Source organism: Mauremys reevesii, linkage group 3 (genome assembly GCF_016161935.1).
Source record: "Mauremys reevesii isolate NIE-2019 linkage group 3, ASM1616193v1, whole genome shotgun sequence".
Taxonomy (NCBI): Eukaryota; Metazoa; Chordata; order Testudines; family Geoemydidae; genus Mauremys; species Mauremys reevesii.
The window spans coordinates 41,279,315-41,303,821 of NC_052625.1; the positions used below are offsets into that span (position 1 = coordinate 41,279,315).

General features: G+C 43.2%; 1 long non-coding RNA gene across 1 annotated transcript in view; it reads right to left on the reverse strand.

Annotated features, from left to right (window-relative positions):
• The window catches only part of LOC120400372, a 94,555-nt gene extending 70,577 nt beyond the window's left edge, over positions 1–23,978 (reverse strand). Inside the window, exon 1 of the long non-coding RNA XR_005595780.1 lies at positions 23,850–23,978. This is a non-coding gene — a long non-coding RNA (uncharacterized LOC120400372). The remainder of the gene's footprint in view (positions 1–23,849) is intronic.
• Positions 23,979–24,507: the final 529 nt, after the last annotated feature.

Here is a 24,507-nt window from a genome sequence, read left to right on the forward strand (position 1 = left end):
TAGATATACACAAACCTGGGATGCAGTCATATTGAGTGGCCTCAAAATTAGTCAACCAGAGAGCTTGTTTTTGCTGCTTAGTCAGTTCTTCCCAACTACTTATGTAGTGCAGCAAAATGCTCCTGAATGTTTTTTAAAATATTGCTTGCCTACAAAATGTTGGCAGTACCCCATGCCTCTCAGCTTATCCAATACCTTACTAAAAAGTGTACTTTATTTGCAAATGAAGTATAAAAATATAATTAGGAAGGCCAAAAAATAATTGGAAGAACATCTAGCCAAAGACTTTAGCAAAAAATGTTAAGTACATCAGAAGCAGGAAACCTGCTAAACAACCAGTGGGGCCACTGGACGATTGAGATGTTAAAGATGCACTCAAGGATAAGGCTATTGCAGAGAAACTAAATGAATTCTTTGCATCAGTCTTCATGGCTGAGGATGGGAGGGAGATTCCCAAACCTGAGCCATTCTTTTTAGATGACAAATTTGAGGAACTGTCTTAGATTGAGGTGTCAGAGGAGATTTTGGAACACACTGATAAATTAAACAGTAATAAGTCACCAGGACCAGATGGTATTCACCCAAAAGTTTGGAAAGAACTCAAATATAAAATTGCAGAACTACTAACTGTAGTCTGTAACCTATCATTTAAATCAGCTTCTGTACCAAATGACTGGAGGTAGCTAATGTGATGCCAATTTTTAAAAATGGATCCAGAGGTGTTCCCAGAAATTACAGGCCAGTAAGCCTGATTTCAGTACCGGGCAAACCGATTGAAACAGTAGTAAAGAACAAAATTGTCAGGCACATAGATGAACATAATTTGTTGGGGAAAAGTCAACATGGTTTTTGTAAAGGGAAATCATCCCTCACAATCTACTAGAATTCTTTGAGGGGATCAACAAGCATGTGGACAAGGAGGATCCAGTGAATATAGTGTACTTAGATTTTCAGAAAGCCTTTGACAAGGTCCCTCACCAAAGGCTCTTAAGCAAAGTAAACTGTCATAGGATAAGAGGGAAGGTCCTGTCATGGATTGGTAAGTGGTTAAAACAAGTAGGAATAGATGGTCAGTTTTCAGAATGGAGAGTGGTGTCCCCTAGGGGTCTGTACTGGGACCAGTCCTATTCAACATATTCATAAATCAGCTGTTACAGCTCAAGAAAGAGATCTTGGAGTCATTGTGGAAACATCCACTCAATGTGCAGTGGCAATCAAAAAAGCGAACAGTATGTTGGAAATCATTAAGACTTCTATATAAATCCATGGTACACCCACATCTTGAATTCTGTGTGCAGCTGTGGTCGCCCCATCTCAAAAAAGATATATTGAATTGGAAAAGGTTTAGAAAAGGGAAACAAAAATTATTAGGGGTATGGAACGGCTTCCGTATGAGGAGAGATTGATAAGACTTGGACTTTTCAGCTTGGAAAAGAGATGACTAAGGGGGGACATGATAGAGGTCTATTAAACCATGAATGGTATGGCGAAAGCAAATAAGGAAGTGTTATTTATTCCTTTTCATAACACAAAAACTAGGGGTCATCACATGAAATTAATAGGCAGCAGGTTTAAAATGAACAAAAGGAAGTATTTCTTCACACAATGCACAGTCAACCTGTAGAACTCTTTGCCAGAGGATGTTGTGAAGGCCAAGACCGTAACAGGGTTAAAAAAAGAACTACATAAATTCATGGAAGATAGGTCCATCAATGGCTATTAGCCAGGATGGGTAGGGGTGGTGTTCCTAGCCTCCGTTTGCCAGAAGCTGAGAATGGGCCACAGGGAATGGATCACTTGATGACTACCTCTTCTGTTCATTCCCTCTGGGGCACCTGGCATTGACCACTGTTGGAAGGCAGGATACTGGGCTAGATGGACCTTTGGTTTGACCCAGTATGGCTGATCTTAAGGTGACTATATACCTAGTGCTACACTTTAAAAAAGTTACAGTTCATAGAATAGGAAGGGACCTCAGGAAGTCATCTAGTCCAACCCCCTGCTCAAAGCAGGACCAATCCCAAACTATTTTTTTTGCCACTGATCCCTAAATGACCCCCTCAAGGATTGAACTTGCAGCAACCCTGGGTTTAGGAGACCAATGCTTGAACCACTGAGCTACCCCTCCCCCTGTTCAGTTACCTTTCTAGAATCAGGTATATGTATATTATGATAACTATGTTGCTATATCTCTGGCACTATCTCTGGAACAAAGACAACTTGGTTGGCAAAAGCAACTTGAAGATTCTGGCAAAATATTCATTTTATAGAGGACACATGTCTGATATGCATGGGCATCTGGTTAGCTCACCAGCTCCTTATAGATGAAGGCGTCTCATAAGTGACCAAGATGGACTCCCCACAGCCCCAGTCTCCTTCTTAATTTGTATATGGTAATACCTAGCAGTCCCAGTCAAAATTAGGGCCCCATTGAGCTAGACACCATACACACACATAGCAAGAGAGATTCCTGGCCTGGACAGCTTACAGTCTACAATGGCCTGCACAACTCGTAAAGCAGTGAGGGCCATATTACTCCAAAGAAAACAGCTGAGGGCCGAACCCCCCCCCGGCCCCGCTGAAACCCCCCCAGCACCACCGAAACACCCCCCAAGTGCCACCCAGCCCCCCCAAAACACAACCCCCTCCAGCACCGCCTGACCTGCAAAAACAACCCCCCCCCAAGCGCTGCCCACCCCAAGAAAACAAACCCTTCTTCCCCAGCACCACCCCTTCTTATTCTAGAAGTAGAATAAGATCTTCCCCTCACTTTGTAATCAATTGCCCTGTTGAATGAATGAGGTGTGACTGAGGAAGGCGTGGAAGACAGGCACCTCCAGACAGCTGCAACCCTTGGAGAGGGGATGGGAGCCAGACCAGATCAGTAGAACAGGTCAGCCACCGACTCGTAGCTCATCTCCTCAGCCTAAGGTGACCATTTTTTTCAAATTTAAAACCAGGACATTTAAAATAGCTCAGCCAGCATGAGTAATAGTCGCTGTCGTAGAATATAAGTTGAAAAATATTGCGGAGTATGCTTCTCTTTTTTTTTCTTTAAGTGAAAGAATACAATAAAATGTACCTCTTTTATTTATATTATATATTATGAAAGTAATTTTGTGAAAAAAAAACAAATATTTGATATGGGTAGATTAGTACATAATTGTATACTTAGGATTTTGGGATCCAAGTAATAAAGAAACAAGTGTAGCAGTAAAACAAAATGGTTTTAATAAAAAATGGTACAAAAGTACTTAATCTACATTCCTAATTTTGCTTCTTATATTTTTGTGAAGAGTGGATTGATTTTAATAATAATTCGTTTTCCTGGATGTTTTTATAAAATTCCATGCAAGTTTGGTTAAAATTATATTTAGTAATTAGCAAACATTTCAAAGTTTCAACATGTAATTGAGTTTTATCACTGGACCTGATATTGTTCATCAAAGAAAAAAAGACGTTCGGCAGGTGCATTGGTTCCTGGTAAACAGAGACAATATTCTACCAATTTGCCAATATTTTTGTAGGAAACATCATTTTCACTGAAGGCTTTGAATATTTCAATCCATCTGTTCGATACTGGTACAGAATTTTGTCTCCAGTGAGTAATTTTTTCATCTATAATGTAGCGCAGGAAAAAGCAGGTTTCATCAAACAGTTCATCTTCTACTAAATTGTTTTCAGAAAAATACTGAAGAATGTAATCACTGCAAACTTGAATGTTGTCATGGGTGAGTTTAGTGTTTAACAAAACCCAACTGAATTTTTCGGTATGCTTAATAGGTCCTTCCCATTCCTCTAGATATTGAATACATGTGTCATAAAATTCTGCCACTTTTTCTTTGAAAATAGCAGGTTTTAATATGCCTTCTTCCTCAAGCTGCTTCAAATTTTGCCACACCTGTAACGGCAAGAAAATGTTTGCTTTTCTGTCAGCTAATTTTGTTTTTAAGTCACTGTAAATATTGCTAGTTTCTATAATAGAAATCTCCTGTCCTTCTATTTTCAAAATAGCATTGTGGAACATTGATGACACGTTATGCAAAAAGTAAAGCCAAGACTCTGTCTCTGAATTATCAAAATAATTTGTGATAATTGTGGGGCTCTTCTCGTTTGAGGCAAAATATGATTTTAAGGCAGGATATATTTGTAGGACGCGCTCAATCGCGGGTCGTAACGCCAACCATCGTGTGGCACTGTATCCCAAGACTTTTATATTCGATGTCCACGAATTCACAAAATTCTTTCAATTCATTAATGCGCACTGTATATATATAAAAGTATGAATAAATCTTGGTGATGAAAGTTTGCACATCAATTGGTACACGGTCGGCTGCAGTTTGTATAGCATTGTTCAAAATATGAGCGGCACAACCAATTCCCACAAGCTCTCTTCCACCCAAATTTGATTTCAGCTTGGTAAAAATGTTATTTTTCCCACTTCTTCGCATTCCTCCAAAGTTAGTATTGGTGTTGTCAGCACAAAATCCAAGTACCTTGGTATTTAAACGATACTTTTTTAACACTTCCAAAATATAATCAGTAACTATGTCAGATTTTTCGCCTGGCAAATCTCTTACTTCCAAAATTTTGACGTGTATTCCATACTGGTATGAAAAATATCTTTTTATTATGGGAATCAACTTTACTTCCTTGTGGTTTGATGCATCCGAATAAATAGAAATAAAATTTGCAGCATCTAAATCCTCTTCCAATAACTGTTTCGCATAAGGCACCAGCACATCGGTAACTATTGCCTCGCATTTTGTTCTAGAACATGTAAACCTGGCATCAAAACATGTTTTAATCAGTTTGCAGGTACAATCCATTGATCGGAATGAGTGATTATGCATTACTGTGTGGTACGCCCATAAACCTTCAGCTGCAGCTAGTTTTCTTTCAGCATCTCCAAATTGTTTTTTCTTAAAATATGTCGTCACACTCGTACTTGCAATTGCTGCAGACACGGCCCGTTTATGTTTGACTGTTTGTATGTGGTTTTCAATGTCGGTTTTTCCACTGTTTGCAATAGAAAATACACTTCTGCATTTTACACATTCCACCTCACTATTGTCATTATTAGTACTTGCTTTGATGAATGTATATTTCGATTTTAACTCATCATTGAAGACGCACTTTCGTCGTTTTGGCGCCATGGGTGTCCAAAAATAAACAATTATTACAAACTTCGTCAGATGTCGGTCTTGGTCCGAGGGGGAGAAGTCATCGGTCCAGGATTGAGGGGGGCGAAGACGCCGGTCCTGGTCCAAAGGGGCGAAGGCGTTGATCCTGGTCCAAGGGGGCGAAGTCATCGGGTCCTGGCGAATCAGCGAGGTGCGCTGTGAAAACGGCGGAGCGAAAAGCTCGAGTAACCGAGAGAGCGCGGAGCTCTGAGGGCCAAGTGTCATGGTCCGAAGATGCCAGATCACTGGTGCCTGTCCTGTGCTGCGGAGGGCCTTTTATAGTCCGAAGCTAACACCGAATTGGTCGATTTTGGCGGGCTCTGTGTGATGACGTCATCATCGAGTTCCCACGGTCGGGTTGTATGTAATGCGCGGGAGTATTATCGAAGAGTCGCCGTGGCCACAATATAGTGAGAGTGCGTGTGCTGAATGCCGAGTATTGCCGAGATCCAACGACGAGAACCGTCGTGTAAAATAAAACTAAAACTAGGATAAATTAATAAAATTGATTTAGGCTGCTTTATCAAGGATTGATTTGATGTACTCAATCTTTTGATAAATTAATAATTTTTGATTTTGTAGTTCTAAACTGTACTGGTTACATCTCACGACTAACCAGACCAATGTCCAAAAAAACAGTACTGTACTGGTAAAACCAGTACGTATGGTCACTTTACCTCAGCCCTCCTCCCCTCCCCCCCCCGCCTGCTCACCCACCCACCAATGCCTGCCTGCTCACCTCCTCAGACCCCCGGCTCACCTGCCCCCCCCGCTCACTTTGCCAGCCCCACCCCGCATACTCACCCCCACCACTGCCCTCCCGCTCACCTCCTTAGCCTCCCACGCCCCTGGCCAGTGATGAGCTGCCAAAATCTTAACAACCGGTTCCATCCTCACCCCACAAGGGGGTCATTGCCCACCCCCGGGACTCCTGCCCCATCCAACCCCGCGTCCCTTGATGCCTCCCCTGGGACCCCTACCCCATCCACCCCCTTCCCTGTCCCCTGACTGTACCCCGCCACCCCAACCAACCCCTCCTCTCATTCCTGATGGCCTCCTGGAACCACTGCCCCATCCAACCATCCCTTCTCTCTGTCCCCTGACCGCCCCTGGAACCCCTACCCCCTGCTGCCCCATCCAACCCCCCCTCCTTCCTGACAGCCCCCACCCTGGAACCCTTGCCCCTATTCAACCCCCCTGTTCCATGCCCTCTGACCGCCCCGACCCCGATCCACCCTCCCCCCGCTCCCTGCCCCCTTACCGCGCTGCCTGGAGGTGGCTGGCGGCGCTACAGCTGCGCCACTCGCCTGGAGCGCCGGGTCAGGCCGAGCTTGCAGCCCCTCCGCTTCCTGCAAATCGCGGTTCACACAGGAACCCTGGGAGGGCTGAGAAGCAAGCGGCAGCTTCGCGCTCAGGCCCAGGGAGGCAGAGACAGAGGGGAGGTGAGCTGAGGCGGGGAGCGGTTCCCCTGCGCCCCCCCCCCCAGGTTACCTGCTGCGGCGTGGGTGCCTCTCCCCCCCCCCACACACACACACACCCATCCCCAGCTCACCTTGGCTTCGTCTCCGCCTCTCTGGGCCTGAGCGCGAAGCCACCACACTGCTTCTCTGCCCTCTCAGGCTTCCCGCGCAAACCACTGATTCGTGCAGGGGAGGGGGAGAAGTGGAGCAGAGCGTTCAGGGGAGGTGGCGGAGAGGCGGTGAGCTGGGGCCAGCCACCAGCTCACCTGCCCCCCCCCGCCACTGCCTGCCCGCTTGCTTCCTCAGGCTCCCTCCCCCACCGCCCGCCTCCTCACCCCCCCCCATGCGAGCTGCACAGTGAGCCCACGCGGGCCGCATGTTGTTCAGGCCTGGTCTACATGGACATGAAAGGAAACAGAGACACAGAAAGGTGTAGTGATGTTTCCCAGTTACACAGCAGGTCCATGACCAAGCCAGGAATACAATCCAAGTTTCCTGACTCCCACTCTGGTGCCCCACCCACCAAACTACATTGCCTCCCACCTCTGTCAGACATGGACATAGCTCCAGTCATCAGTGTCTTTGTCACCTCAACATCAGTCTGCTGCAACATGCCCTATGCGGGTTTTCATCTTTAATCTATTCAGGAACTGAAGCTACAGCAGAAAGTTACTGCCTATGGAGGTACCACATCATCACAATATACTGTATATACTCATTCATAAGCCAACTTTTTTTTTATTAAAAAAGGGAAGCACCAGAGAAGGGGGTCGGCTTATGAACGGGTATAGAGAGGGAGAGGTGGGACACAGCCCTTCCCCCCAACAGAGGGAGCGAGGAGAGGCAGCACAGCCAGAAGGGAAGAGGTGGGACCAGAGTCTCTCAGCTTCTGGCCACGCTGCTCTCCCCCCAGCCTCCGAAGCAGCTGCAGCTCCAGGGCTGGCAGGCTGCAGCCGTGCCGCTCAGCCCCGCCTCCCAGAGCAGGCTGTGGCCGCGCCGCCTGGGCGCCGGAGCAGCTCCAGCCAGGTCAGAGACATCCTCCCCTGGCCCTCCCCAGATGAGGTGGGAAGGGATGGGATGGGGAGAGTGTGGGGGTCCCGGGCTAGGGGTGGGGTCATGTGGAGGGTGGACACAGGGGTTACTCCCCTGACTCCCAGCTTCTCCTCCCAAAAAAATTTCCCTACCAGTTGCTGTCCAGGCCTGTCAGGGTAAGCAGCTGGCACACCGGGACACTTCGTTTACTTAGGTTTAACTCTGTGTCTGCAGACGCTCGAGGTAAACAAACCATCTCGGCCCCCCAGCGGCTTATCCTGATGGCCCATGAGCCAAAAAGTTTGCTGACCCCTGAATTATAGGGTTGGCTTATGAATGGGTTATAAACGTTTTCCATTTTTACTTATACATCTTGGGGGGGTTGGCTTATAAACAAACTGGCTTATGATTGAGTAAATACAATACTAGTGCTCTGTGATCTGAATTGACTTTCTGTTAATTTCTAGATGGGCTTTATGGTCTTGGTTTTGACCCATTAACCCTCAAATAACCTGCCTATTCAAGTGACTGCTTCTCTCCCTATGTGATACCACTACTGTTGGCAGACACACACAAGCTGCAATTGCCCTGCTGGCAGGGTATTCTCCATGAAGGGTCCTTTACCATGGCAGCTATGAAAGAGGCTCTCAGTGTTCCAATTGTGTTATTAAGTGAAAGATGCAGTACAAGAGACCATCCTAGCTAGGCAAGGACCTGTCTTTACAGTCTACTTACCCATACCCGCCCCCCAAATACTGGGAACATCTCCACTCCACCTCTGTTGGAAGGCCTCCTCAGTTAAGCAGCTAGGTTTTGTCGGTTGCTGAAGCAGTCACTTGACACATTGAATTGTAACAAGAATTACAGGAGTACTTGCGGCACCTTAGAGACTAACGAATTTATTTGAGCACAAGCTTTCGTGGGCTACAGCCCACTTCTTCGGATGCATAGAATGGAACATATATTGAGGAGATATATATATACACATACAGAGAGCATGAAAAGGTGGGAGCTGTCTTACCAACTCTGAGAGGCCAATTAAGTAAGAAAAAAAAACTTTTGACGTGATAATCAAGATAGCAAACTGTCTGTACTGGGCTGAGAAGTGTGAGAATACTTACAAGGGGAGAGAGATTCAATGTTTGTAATGGCTCAGCCATTCCCAGTCAAGCCTAAGTTGATTGTATCTAGTTTGCACATCAATTCCAGCTCAGCAGTTTCTCACTGGAGTCTGTTTTTGAAGCTTTTCTGTTGCAAAATTGCCACCCGCAGGTCTGCCATTGAATGACCGGACAGGTTGAAGTGTTCTCCTACTGGTTTTTGAGTGTTATGATTCCTGATGTCAGATTTGTGTCCATTAATTCTTTTGCATAGAGACTGTTCAGTTTGTCCAATGTACATGGCAGAGGGGCATTGCTGGAATTGAATTGTAACAGAAATTTGAATCTTTTAAAGTCAGACAAGCACATCAGACATATTTGGGGCCCAGGTCTTGCCCTTCTTTTTCCAGCAAGACAGTGGGAATGTTAGGAGTTAAGGAGAAAAAGACCCAGCCTTTATGGCCCTTTCCTGCAAGGTGCTGAACACCGACAGATGAAGCTCAGCAACTCACTGGACTGGAACGTCAGTCAGTTCCTCATTCATGGGTAGCTTTTCAATCGTCCACAGCCGCACATGTAGGCAGAGCTTCATTTCATACTAATGCAGAATAGGTTTAGGGCCCATATGGTGGCAGGAAGCAGATCACTTCAGCTTTCTCATCTCTGCTTCAGTACAAGGATTCTGAGAGAGTTTTGAATGGTCATCCAAGGAAATCACACACGCAGCTTGCTTTCGAGCACCTGAGTTTTTGCTTAGCTCAGGTATGCTAAAACTATGCACTGCTTTCCATCGGCAGATTGTGCTATCTGGAAGATTTAATTTATTCAGAGATTATCAGATTACATCGAGCCTCCCCAGACTCCCAGCATGAAGCCAGGTTGTGTGGCCACTGTATAATCCTTTAGCTGAACAGAACATATGCTTCTCTCTGTAGTCAGTCACTTCTGCTGGTTGCCATGGAGGGTAGATGGGGGCGTGCAGTGACCAGCCTCCTCCCCAGCCATCCTTCTTGCACTCTCCCAATGACTGGACAAAGCTAGGACCCTAAGTGTAATGGGAAGCTTCTCATTCTCCCCCGGACTTTTGCCCATAGTTACAGGATGGCTGTTTATCTGCTTCCTCCAGGGAAAAACAAAACAAAAAGTCCATTAATTTTCAAAGTGTTCCTCTTAAATGTGCTCATGGTTTTTCATTGCCATAATCAAACACTTTGTAATTAGTCCCCTCAAACATGACCTTGCACCTGGGCTGAGAAGTGAAGGGATTGCATGGTCTTTTTTAAACTATATACATGAATTTTCCATCACTGCAAGAAGACAGGCCAGAGTAGATCAAGGGCTAATAACGATATACCTGGACAGTTAGCTGCTCATAGTTACTTTGTACATGAAGACAAGGGCCAGGTGCTATTAACCTCTAAGGGACATTATTAGATCACAGCACACAACCTGTCATGTCTCATTGCTTCATTAACATACTACTAGAGAGCCTCTGATAATGTCAGTGAGGCTCTTGCCTCAAAATTAGCAGGAACTAGAAGGTGTGATTTTCCCATATATTAGAATGAGGTAAGGAAGATGCATTATTATATTGCCTAGGCGTGTTGTGGGGGGGGGGGAAGATTACTGTGTATTTTGGGCCTGATCTAAAGCCCATTGAAATCAGTAGAAAGACTTCCACTGACTTGTATAGGTTTTGGATCAGACTCCTTATGAACTGGTAATTGAGTTTTTTCATAAAATTAATGAAAACACCATCCCCTCACTGAGTTATTAAATTAAATTGTTTCCCAACCCTGGGACAAACCTGTAACGCACGTACCTAGATATTTGTATGGCTGATGCGATCTGTCTTTGAATCTTTGTGAGTGGCATATAATTATATTTAATACAATTTATTTTGCATTAGAGGGACAAGCTTTGATCCAACATCTTTGCACCAGAGATTCAAAGCAAATAAGACTCCAGGTCTATTTCAAAACTTCTATGTTTGTATAAAGTGTAACATTCCATTGCTTACCTTGCTTATCTTCTCTGTTCAAAGCATTTATTTCCAAATGGATTGTTTTAGATTTTATGTTTACATTTTTTTATGTCACGTGTTTCTGTTTAGTAATTCTCAGTTGGGCTACACTTTGAGAGAGAGAGTGTGTGTATAAAAGGGACTTTGTCTGGTCGTTTAGTCTCAAAATCCTTGGGGGCAGGGACAGATGTTTTCTTCTGTGTTTGTACAGTGCCTAGGTAAATGGGATCCTGGTCACTGACTAGAGCTACCAGGTAGTACCAACCAGAATACAAATAATAAAATTTAGTTTAAAATAAATAAAAGGAGGCATTATAAAACTGAAAACAGATGTTTTCATGATTGTCTGAAATGCCAGTGAAAACAGTTTGCCTTCATTTAAACATTCCCCTTTAGAGTTTGCAACCCAAACATTGGAGCATTATGCTCCCACAAAAGAAAGTGAAACTGATGATTCAATTTTCAGTCCAAGCATTACGAGAGCAAAGCAAGAATTTTCCAAAGTAGATTTGATTTTTTTGTTTTAAGAAACCCTCTCCATTTAAAAAAACAGAACTTTGCAACACAGGTGAGATGTTTTTTGACCCTGCCAAGTGCCTCCCAAGATCCCAGGGGATGGCAAGTTTCCCCAGCTAACATCATGGGAACCTACAATATACCAAGCTGGAGAGAACTGGGAGAGTGAGAACTGCATCATTTCCCAAGCAATTCAGATAATTTATCCACTTTCTTTTTAAATAAAAAAAAAAAAATCATTCACAAACCAGAACTGTCTTAAAAGACCTTGGAAATCATGCCAATTGAGCAACATATCAAACTAGTCCTACATTCTGAGTTCCTTTGTAATGTAGTTATTTTAACTGGAACATTAAACCCCTTGTCCATCTATGTCCGGCTGGCTTCCCTGTGATTTATCCCCTAATGCAAGTCCTCCACAAGGTTGGAACACAGCAAAAAAAAAATCGTGGCCTTTCTTCAGAAAATATGCTCTGTTCTTCCAAATTGAAGTTCTGAATTAAAATAGCTGAAGCGTCTAACCTTCCTTCTGCAGATTAATATACAGGTTTCTTATTGATCTGGAGGTAGTTTGAAATACCACCACCATGTGATTCAACTGCTAATTAGGGCTGTCAATCACAGTTATCTCACACGATTAACTCAAAAAAAATAATTGTGATTAATCACATTGTTTAATAAATTTCAATTGGTGTTTTATTGTTTAATATTTTGGATGTTTGTCTATATTTACATATGTATTGTATTTTTTGTAATTGAAATCAAGATGTATATTATTTTTGATCATCATTTTTACAGTGCAAATATTTGTAAACAAAAGAAATAGTATTTTTCAATTCACCTCATACAAGTATTGTAGTACAATCTCTTTGCCGTGAAAATGCAACTTACAAATGTAGATTTTTTTCTTACATAACTGCACTCAAAAACAAAACAAAGTAAAACTACAGAGCCTACAAGTCCATTCAGTCCTACTTCTTGTTAAGCCAATTGCTAAGACAAACAAGTTTGTTTAGATTTATGGGAGATAATGCTGCCCTCTTCTTATTTACAATGTCACCAGAAAGCAAGAACAGGCATTTGCATGGCACTTTTATAGCTGGAATTGCAAGGTATGCCAGATATGCTGAACATTCATATGCCCCTTCATGCTTCGGCCACCATTCCAGAGGACATAGTTCCATGCTGATGACACTTGTTAAAAAAATAACATGTTAATTAAATTTGTGACTGAACTCCTTGGGGGAGAATTGTATGTCCCCTGTTCTGTTTTACCCACATTCTGCCATATATTTCATGTTATAGCAGTCTTGGATGATGACCCAGCACATGTTGTTCATTTTAAGAACACTTTCACTGCAGATTTGACAAAACACAAGGTACCAATGTGAGATTTCTAAAGAATCACCAAAATTGAAAATCAGCATTCTGCTGGTGGCATCTGACTCAGATGATGAAAATGAACATGCGTCAGTCTGCACTGCTTTGGATCATTATCAAGCAGAACCCATCATCAGTGTGAACGCGTGTCCTCTGGAATGGTGGTTGAAGCATGGAGGGACATATGAATCAAAGTGGTTCTTAAACTTTTGTACTGGTGACCTCTTTCACATAGCAAGCCTCTGAGTGCCACCCCCTCCCCTTATAAATGTTATATATTTAATACCATTATAAATGCTAGAGGCAAAGCGGGGTTTGGGGTGGAGGCTGACAGCTCGCAACCCCCCATGTAATAACCTCATGACCCCCTGAGGGGTCCCGATCCCCAGTTTGAGAACCCCTGCTTTAGAGCATCTGGCACGTAAATATCTTGAGATGCAGGCTACAACAGTGCCACAAGAATGCTTGTTCTCACTTTCAGGTGACAATTGTAAACGAGAAGCGAGCAGCAGTATCTCCTGCAAAACATAAACAAACTTGTTTGTCTGAGTGATTGGCTGAACAAAAAGTAGGACAGAGTGGACTTGCAGGCTCTAAAATTTTACAATGGTTTATTTTGGAATGCACTTTTTTACATAATTCTACATTTGTAAATTTAACTTTCATCATAAAGTACTGTAGTGCAATCTCTTTTTTATTTTTTTACCTTGCAAATTGCACTGTGCACTTTGATTTCAATTACAACACAGAATACAATATATTTGAAAATGTAGAAAACATCCAAAAATATTTAGATAAATGGTATTATTATTAACAGTGCAATTAATTGCAATTACTTTTTTTAATCACTTGACAGCCCTACTGCTAATACTATTAGACATTGAACAAAAATCCAGCTTTCAACTTTGAGTCAGACGTGGACCTAGCAAGTTATATCATATGTAAGGTTATATCCTGACCTCAGTTACAGCGGTGTCAAATCAAAGTCACTCAAAGAAAAGGTGGGGGGGGGAATCAATGGAGTGACATCAGCGTGAGATCCAAATTGTCTCTTGGGGACTCCACGGAAAAATTAAAAGTTGCAAATTGTTACTTTCAAAGAGAAAAAGCATAGAATGTCTCTTTTAAGGCTTCTAGTTTTTAGAATAATTTATTAAGAAATTAATATTTTGTTTAAAAAAAAAAGTGCAGCCCTGACACAGAAATAGCAACATTGGCACTTCTGCTCTGTCATAAGCCATTTCCAAAAGCCTTGTACCAATATTAATTTTCATTCACACTAAGGTCCTTTTCCACCATCCAGATAGCACAAAGGGGCCTTAAAGTGGGCATAAATTACATTTACAATTGCTGTAAATTCCCTTCAGAGTCAAGGGACCTCATAATGTAAATGAGAAACAGGCCTGATGTATTTATTATATTTTCCCTTTTATTTATATTGTTATATATATAGGTTTCCTTGTCAGCTTAGCTAAGCAAACACATTGCCCTGTCTTGGAAACAGACCCTCATTGCAAACTAGCAGACCCCAGCTCCAAAAGGTCTGTCCTGTATAAAGGTTTTAATAACAGCCCTGGAGAGCTACACAAGGAGGAGACCTACCATGCACAGATCTCCTCTCTCCCCCATAGAAAGCCAGCTGCCTCCTCAGTGCAGACCCTTACCCCATTCCCTGGGCACCACAGGGAACTGAGCCGGAGGCAAGCCAGGTGTGGTGGCACTACACACAATATGTCCCCACTGTGCCCCTATGGACATTCTGGGCTTGATCCTATGAGGGACTAAGAGGTTCTTGGAAGTGCTGAGTGCCCTCACCTCCCATTGAATGCTAATCACTTCCAAGAATTGCTCAGTGTCTTGCAGGATTGAGCCCCAGGTAGGGAAGGTAACCAATATTGGTAATAAGGGGTGCCAAGGCTTCAGAGCCTATGCCAAGACAAAGGGATACCCCTTCACTCCTGTAGATCCTCTAAGGCTCATGGAGCTTGGGAAGTCAATGGCCGTTCTGCCTGTGTAAGGAGAGACGGATCAGGCCCTTGATAGCAGATTTGAAGGGCTGAAATAAAGAGAACATGCAGCTACGCTATTCAAGCACCAGTTTTGGAAGTGAAGTATTTAAGGCATACACTTAAATATCTTCTGTTTATATAGGTTTTGTATGCAAAAATAGTAACTAAACCCAATTCCTTTTTATGTGGGAATCTGCTCCAGTTTTGACTCAAAGGTCATTTTGAAGTCTGTATGAATTTACAATACTATACAAATATTTGTCAAACACACAGGCTGCTGGTCTTTTTTGAAAGATAAAGATTATGAGAAAAACCTCACAACAGTATGAACCTAAAAACAAAGAACGCATGTCTGCTGGAGAACAAGTTTCCTGCTTGCTGAGACTGCCACCTTCTGGAGCACAGAGTTTCAGAGCTCTGATCACAAAAGGCAGTTTCACCTTTCCTGTAAGTTTCCAGTCTTGGTTTTATAGCTGCTTTGCAAATCAGCTGACACCTCAGAACTGTTCTATTCTGCTACTTCCAGTAGAGGGAAACAGACTGTTTGCAAGAACATCCCTCCCCAACTGATCTTCTCATCTTTATAGCAGTACAGAGTTGGATTCCACAGTGAGGAGGAGAAAATAATGTGTTGGGATTTTCGGGGAAGGGAGAGGGAGAAAAATGAAACAGCTTGTTTGGGATGCCTTGTAAGTCAGATCCCATCAGGTTAGGACAACATGGATCAGATTTTCAAAAGAGCTAAAGTTGCTTGATTCAATATATTGAGTGCTGAGCTCTTTTGAAAAAATCTGCCCAGAAGCGTCACAATGAGAAATTTGGCCCCTGTCGCTGGTGCTGAATACTTGGAAATCTGACCTAATATTGATGTTCCTGTCCATCCATTTATTCTTATTCCTTTTATTTCATATCTCATTCCTTTTATTTCAGCCCTGTATTTGTTGCTATGTGTTTGTATTTTGAAGGATCCATGTTATTTTTTTTTGTTTGGTTCAGTTGCCAAGAGCTTTGGCAGGGGTGAAGCACTATTTATTTTGTTATTTTAAAGATCTCTGTCTGTTTGTACAACCCTTATCACCAAAGTGTACCATCACCCCACAAACATTAATAATTTATCCCCACAACACCCATGTGGAGTAGGGATGTATTATTTCCCCCTCTGTAAAATAGTGAAAGAGGCATTAAATGAGTTGACAGGAATTGAACCCAGGAACCTGAGTGCTAGTTTAGTGCTTTAATCACTTGGCCATCCTTTCCTTTCTACAGAGAAAGGATTGTTTCTTCCCCCCTTGGGTCTGTGAGCTATCAGGTCTAACCACCTCCCACATCCATCACTCTGGGATGATAGATTGTTCTTTCACTCTCAGATTAACAGCAGCAATGGAAATTAGTAGCAATGCTGGCTCCTTGGGCTCCTCGTCTCCTGATGCAGACTCTAGCACCACAACTCCAGCTACTAGTCTCATTCTGCCTTGGATGACGAGGGCTATGCAAGAACACTCCTCATTTTTTATGCTCATTGTAAAGATCTTTGTCTTCATTTTACAGAGGATTTTCTTCCTGATTGACCTGGTAAGAGAACAAAAAAAGTCCAAGGTACCCATCCTGTAAGTCACCTTTGCAGTCAGCTATAGGCAGCTCTGGCTGTTTCTGCTGTGCCACAGTCAATGAACATCTTGGCCCCAGTCCATGAGAGAAGCCTTTTATGCGACCGTCAAGAAAAATTACCTCAAGGTCCCGCTCTTCACATTGGTCTGGGCTGTCATTTGTCAGCCAAACTGCCTTACCAGCCTGACAAACAGGTAGATACTTCAGAGACTTCCTTAACCAGACCCTAGGTGAGTTTCAAGAACACTCTTCTGCACCCACAGAAGACGATCAGGCAGTCATCTTCTTCCAGATGCTATTCCTATAGTCAAAATGCCTCCAGATATCCTTCTCTGCTGTATAAGAGAAAATACCAGTTTTCAGTCTCTCTCCTTGTGTTTGAGAATAGCAAAGATATACAAAGGCTTCCTGTTAATCTCTCTGCCTCTTGCTTTGTGTCCACTGACTGACAGGAAGTTATTGAACTTTACAAACCATGGGCCACTGATCAGTTCATGTGCATGGTCTGCACACAAGTGGAACCTCAAACTCCAACCTCCTCAGAACGTCAGGAGGATGAGCTTTGGATTCAAACTCAGCCCCAAACCCTTTCTTGCAATTTTAGCACTATCCTGGATCCAAATAAAAAGAAGCCACTGTTGCAGTTCCAATGTGACAATCATCAGGAGAACAAATAATCTTGCTAGATTTCTTCCATCTTGGGTTGAAATCTGTGAGGGAATCTTATGGGAATCATAGAATATCAGGGTTGGAAGGGACCTCAGGAGGTCAGCTAATCCAACCCCCTGCTCAAAGCAGGACCAATCCACAAGCAATCAAAACTAATCCAACATATTAACCCTAAATATCAACCTTCACCTAATCGTGGCCTGAACAGGTTTCTTAGCCTATCAAATAGCATTTAGACAATTTGTTACATCAGGTCCCCTCCACACTTCTGGCACAATATACATTTCCCACATAGCATGCAATGTTACAAAATCTTGAGCTGGTAAGCAAAGAGGACAAAGGCTTGTCACTTCTAGCCCAATTCAAAGTCTTCATTTCCACTATTCTGACACCCAGAAAGGCTGAGTGTTTGCCATCCAGGCAGAATTCAAAAGATAACCTCTTTCACCAGTCAATTGATACAGAAGCTCTGCATCCCCCTTGACTTCTTTACTTGTCTGGATGTTGTCTTTACAGCATTGTCAGGGCCAGCAGGGAGAACACTGGCTAGTCAGCTTCTTCACTGTATTTATCTGTTGCCCACGAACAATTGTTTGCTTCAGTGTGGGCTCTTCTTAGGCATACTCTGCAGGAATCACAGGAGAAGGCTGGCAATGGATACCAGCTGACTGAGCTGGGCAATGCCCTTTGAAACACTTCATTAATCTTTATCAGTCCCTCAAACTGCTGCCAAGCTGGGGTAATACGAGGCCCTGGTGCCCTTTTAAGCAGAACAGAATCTGAACCAGTCCACAACATGATGCTGCACAGGGCAACATTCAGCTGCATCATCTTCAGATTCAACCGATCCAAAATTCTCACTGCGGCTTGGCCAGCTCAACCTGGATAATGTATCCATGAAGCTTGGTCCTTAGTGAGTCACTCCATCTCTGTTCTGATTGCTGCATCACTGTGATGTGATATGGGCTGGGAAGTCTCATGATACCCCACTATGAGAGGCTGGAAAATAGAAGCACTTGATGAAACTGCTGTTAAAGTAGATGAAAGGACTCCCCTAGATCCGGACTGGGTTCCAGGTTTGGGGCAGATCAGTAAGCAGGCAGGCAGTAGAAAGAGAGAGTACACTGGGCCAACAAAGATCAAGTAGAACAGACACTTCATTTTAAACAGAGGAGTGACTCTTCTCCTCCCGCCACCTTTGATGCCCTGGTATTGTCATTGGCTCTCTTCCCCCTCTAGGTGCATTCCATACACACTATATAATCCCTTCTTAAAAGGTTAGCTGATCCAGGAATGTAGGTGTTTGAGAGGAGCCTTCAGTTCCAAATCCAGGATGTCCCATGGAATCAAGCAGAGTGAGGATGCAGGAGAACATTCCAGTGAATAAAAGAAAGGACTCTAGACAATAGAAATAAGATGGAACAACTTCTCTAGGCTAGTAGAAACATTCAACGATCCTCCTTCCTCTCCAACGGACAATGGACTGTCCCCTGAACCCTCTCAAGACAGACTTCAAGCTTACTAGAGGCCAGACCAAAAAAAAAAGTTTCCTTAACCCTCTGTGACTGGAGCCAGTGGTTAAGCCAACCTCACAAATTTCCAGTCACCCTCATGCCTAGGGCAACTTATTTATTTTGAGAGATAAGTAAAAACCTCCCATCCTTCTCCACCTCCACCCCCAGTCATCAGGCTATGCAAGCAAATTTTGTACTTTGTCTGGCAAGGTTCCATAACAATTTTGCAGCTTTGGTTTAAGCGATAGACAAATTGTTGTTTGGACTCCATCCTGCTCCTATTAGAAAACATACCATCTGAAACTATCTTCTAAATGATCTGCCTTAGACCATCTTATTTTTAGAGACCTTTGGTTAGAAAGCCAGCCAGGAGACACAGTTCACTGTCTACTGACAAAGGGTGAGATTTTCAAAGGGTTAAAAGGAAATGAGATGCCCATATCTCACTGAAATGTAATGAAATTTGGATACCTACCTTCCTTCAGATCCTCTGGAAATCATAGTCGACGTACCTGTTTATATCAGAATAGAGCCTCTTTTGCCACATTGGGCTGACAGCCAAAGTGTAGAGGTCAATCCCTGCTCCTTGTTGATATCTCATTGGAAACAGCACAGGGTTGAGGACTAAGGTGAGCGCTGCAGTAAACCCCCAAAATCAGATTACACCTTCTGATTTTGCATTTAATTGCGATAAAAGGATCCCTCACATTTTTAAAAACATACCTAAACCCAAAGCCCCCAATTACAGAGTGCAGATGTTAGCAAGAGAGAAAAGATACATCTGAGCCCAATGCAGTGATTTAGAAGCGCCAAAAGAGGGCACCCTGAGACAATTGAAATGTTAGTAATTCCCTCTGCCTTTGAATCATTCCCCTCTCCTCCCCCTCCTTTGTCCATGTGTGTAAATCTTGGCACTGGACTAGCACCTTTCAGCAGAGTATCCCAGCATAGTTTACTGACCCTAATGAATTAACCTTTACCATGCTTCTGAGGTAGGGAGGTATTAGCCCCAATTTACACATGGTGAAACAGGAGGACCGAGTTAATCAGACTAGGCCATGGGGCTCACATAAGCTTTGATCCAGTAGAGCACTTAAGCACGTTTAAGTACGCAAATAGTCCCATTGAAGTCCACAGGACTACCCTTGGCCTTAAAGTTAAGCACTTGCTTATGTCCTTCGCAGAATAAGGGCCATAGGCAACTACTCAGGTTCTATGAGACCCAAAGCCAGAGCACGGATAAAGAGAATCGTTACTTTTGTTATATTTTTCAAGACTAAATAGGTTTCTTAAGATTAAGCCAGTTAGGCCTTAGCAACCCTGCTTTCTCATTTCCATCCAAGCAGATACTCTTCCATATAAATCACAGGATAGATAAAACCACATTGATTCCCAAACCACTTGTCTTGTTCATTGCAAGTCCTTACTCACCCTGATTCAAATCTCTCCCTCAGACCCATGATATGAACAGAGATCATAGCTAAAATTTGTGTCCAAGCTACCCTCTGCTCTGGCCAGTGAATGGGGTAAATGCTAGAAAGTAGTAAGAGCTTCCACTAACTCACAGCCTGTGCATCCCAAAGTCAATGTTTGGATAGCACGCCTCCAGGCTAAGCAGCATCTGGCATGGCATCTCTCTGGATGGGAGTCCTTAATGCTAAGCAGTGATGAGAACTTAGTCAGGAGATCTTCAAGTTAAGTAGTATTGGTCACAGTCTCTGTTTCGACAAGTGAGCAAGGCAAAGCTACTGGCTGGAGTGAAGTGTGTAGGATCTTTAACATGAGAATGTGAAAGCTGAACTTGGCACTCAGTGCAGCAGGGACTGGATCAGAAGCAGTGATGCTTCATTACAGTGATGAGATATCTCAAAAATCCATTTAAAAAAAAAAAGCACACTGCCATCCACGAGCATTAGATCGATACATGTGAAAACCAAGGTGTTGTAATATGGGATTATTTCAGACAGCATCTGAGCACTCAGATACTTATCCATACCTATAGGCACCTCTCTAAGCTCCTCGATCCACCAGCCCACAATCATATCTTTACCCCTGCAAGGCTTGACTCCCTCTCCACCTTGTTATCTTCTTCGTGGGGAAGCCTGATGGCCTATTATCCACATCTGGTGGGGCTGGGATCTATAGTAATCCCATTCCCCCATCAGAGACTGCTCCTCCAGCATTTTTATGAGGCACCTCATCCTTTCCCCCCCCCCCATTCTTCCACCCTTTCAAGAATGGCCTTTTCTTTTCCCTGTACTCTGTAGAGCATCCCCATGGCATCCCATCTCCCCCCACCTCATTCTGGAATGTGCCTCTCTGCTGTGGAGTGTGGTCCTCCTAGATCTTATTACTCCCACTCTCAGGGGTGCCCTCGTCTCTCCAAGGCCTGTCCACTCACTCCCTTTTAAATTTAAAAGTCCCCCATAATACATCTCAAGAATACATAAACCTAAACCCCCGGAACATTTTAGCATGTTCCAAACCCAAGGCAAACAGCTACCTCCCTCCCAGCCAGCCCCATCATTTTCATTTAATTTTTTTAAAGACATCAATTTAAAAACACCACTCAAATTGAAAAGAAGAGTAAGGGTGCAAGCATGAGAATGTGTGTCTTACAGCAATTAAAAGGAACATGTTCATTTCTGCATCATACCTGTAGGGGCATGAAATACCCCTTACTTATTAGTGTAATGGATGATATAGTTCACATATTTGAAGGAGCTAGCACATGCACTTACTGTTGATACACAGCAGGGAGCAAAATGATTAATAAAGGAAGCAAACAAGTCCAAAGTCATCACCTCACAATCAGCCCAAATGGCCAGCTACCTGCAGCTGGACTAGCCAGCAAAAAAGTCCATAGAGAAGCTAGTCCTAGCCCCAAATACGCTGCTATAGGGGAAGATATTTGTCTTGATTTTGCAGCTGTCAACCACGACTCCGGGTCACACTGGGCAGAAGACCCAGAGCTTCCTCTTGCAAACACTAGGAACATGAGTGACATTATGCCCATGGGTCATCTCAGTGATTTAAATGGACTAATCTCAAAAGTTAGCTACATGGTTGGACCCCAAAGCAGCACACTGAATGAGTTCAGTGGGACAGAGTTAAAGCTCTGGCCAAAGGCCTGTGAAGAACAGTCACACAAAATTTTGAAAACAAGGACATTTGAGACTTGTATGTTTCATTGCAAGTCACAAAATTGGCCAAATGTTGCCATTTTAATTGCAGAGATGGGACCTCTTTCCCCCCAGTTTAAAACAGGCCCACCTTTAATCTAAAAGAATCTTACTCATTTTGTAATGGCAATAACAAAGTCACTCTCCCACCCCCCAGGCAATAACAGTCATCCCCCTCTCCCACGCCCTGCTGCTGACAGGACTCTAATACAATGCTGTACAACTTGGGCCAAAATGCTTTGCTAATTGCATCTTTGTCCAGTGGAATACTGTATTACCAAAGAGTGGTGTGAATGTCTGGAAGGCGTACAGCTGCAGGGGGATTGATGTAGAAGTGAAGTTTGTTTGTTTCTGTTCACGCTGCTATAGTATTGAAACAAACATGATTTTGACACCTTGTCTGTACTTTGCAAGACACTGAAGGCCTGATGGCTGAGGTCAGTAGAAAGATTACCATTGATTACAGTGCGAGTTGGGTCAGGGCCTGGGAGAAGAGCTGGAAGCGTTATGCACTTCAGAAGAAGGAGCCAAATCCCTGTCACTGAAAAGTACATTGATACCTCCTCAAGAGGACATGGGCTTTAGGAAATAGAATGACCATTTTGGCCCACTCACCAGCATCACCCACACACATGGTGCATCACTTGGTGCACAGAGATGCTGAGCCATCAGCAATCTCCAGGTGTGAAGAGAGAAGGAAGCCAGTTAAAAAGAATATTTCTGGCACATAGATTGCCCTAACTGGGACACTGCATGTTTCCACCTAGGCAGTCTATCAGGGGGTTCTTTTTTTAAGAAAAGCCATGAATATAGCAATTGCCTTTGTAGAGTCATTACCAAATGAGTTTATTTATGGGGAGGGTGCAGGAGAGAGAGGGCTATTAAACACTCATTCTGTGTCAAAAAGTCTTATCAGACAGACAACCAGCACATTGAAAATGGTAGTTCAAGAACATTTCTAGAAACTTCAGTTTCACAATCTGACACTTTGGACACAAATTATTTATGATGACAATACACAGAGACTGTAATTGGGGAAGAGAATTTGCTATATTGGGATTTAAATGGAGGGCATCCTCACAGGGAGGCTAAGTCCATAAGAGTGAAGTTACTCACATGTGCAAGTGTTTGCAGCACCAGGCCCTTATATTTCTAGCAGCAAGGCCCTGATTATCCACTTACAGAAAGTGAGAGATGTGCTACCAGGAAAATTTGGCTCTCAGTTATGAGTGTAAATCAGGAGCAACTCCTGTAGCTTCAATTACACCAGTGCAAAAGAGAGCAGAATCCAATTCCATGTGAACCACATGTCATAGCGGAATCTGATGACATTTAAGCTAGAAGGTGGGATCTAGAACCATTGGTTCTCCAACACAACTATATTTAATTATTTTTATAAATCCAAATGGTTTAAAAACTCTCCTCCCCATCTCCCAAATGAGAATGATTACAGTACACTCAGAGCTTGGGAAAGTTCTTATGTTGTGAACAACCACTGTCCACCATACCATCCCCTATCACCTTGGGAAAGTTCCTATACGATGAAGAAATAATAGTACACATGTATGTGTATACACACACACGCTAAAGACATCAGTACTGGCACTTGAACTATTTATTAGGTGACTGAGAGAAAGCATCCTATCAGGACTAATAAGAGCAAAAGCTTTAGTACTCTATGCATTTAAGCAGAGAAATTGCACCTGATCATTCCCTTCTAGTTGTCTGCAAGCACAGGCTGCCTGCTAAAATAGCAGCAAGGAGGGCAGATTTGTCATCTTTATTTTGTTGCTCTTTAACCAACCCCCACACCTGTTGTGTACACAGAAAAATCAGAAGCACAGATGCTATTAACCATCCTAAAAGTAAAGCAATCAACTGTCACACACATCCCACAAATAAAGACAGGCAAACAGTTCCCCACACCTTATTGCGCCTCCAAATTGCTTAACCTAAGGGGTATATGAGGTTAAGGTGCCTCTAAAAGTAGCTCACTCTTCCCTGGTCTCTAGAGAATACAGCACTCAAGAGCAAACAGAAGATGCACCTATAGTTAGGAGCCCTGGATAAAGGGTGATGCACTCACTCAATCAATACTCTCAAGGCTACTAAGTTAAATGCTTTCCCTCTTTCTCCCCTTACCCTCCCATGCATAGGGGATCAGACCACCTACCTCTGCATCTTGTTGAAGCCTCCCAAGGCAGAGGTAGTAGCAGGTGTCCCCTATTTCCCCCTAACAGCAACAGGCAACAACCTTCCTCCAGCTGTTATTCTGCCCAATTGCCTCTCGTCTTATCTTCCCCTAAAAGCTGCTACTGCTCATTGGTAAGGGGTGGAGCTCTTTGTCAGATATGTGATGCTATAATCAAATGATGCAGACCTCTGAGATGTTCACTGGGTCAGAGGATTACACATGATCTTGCTGAGGTATAGCTATGTCTAACAGAAACCTGATGTCTTTTCAAACCCCTGGCACTGACTAGCAAGAAAATGAAATTACTTAAAGAGACACTGTCAGATTAAAATCATGTGTTGTTGTTTTTTAAAATTCCTGTGTAATACATTTACATTATTTAAGGCCAAGATTTTTAAAAATCTGATTTTCTTTCTACTATTAATGCTGATTGCTTGCTTTTTGTATTTCACCCAACTGGGACAAATAAAATGGAGAGGTTTCACTTTTGTTCTTAGCTAAACTTTCACTTCGGGGCTTACTTGTCCTGGCACTCCCTCAAAAAAAAAATCTTCCACTGGAATTAAGATTACAAAATGGGAACATTTCAACTGGGCTTTGCAAAACCTTGTATATACAATAGTTCATCTTAAGTTCA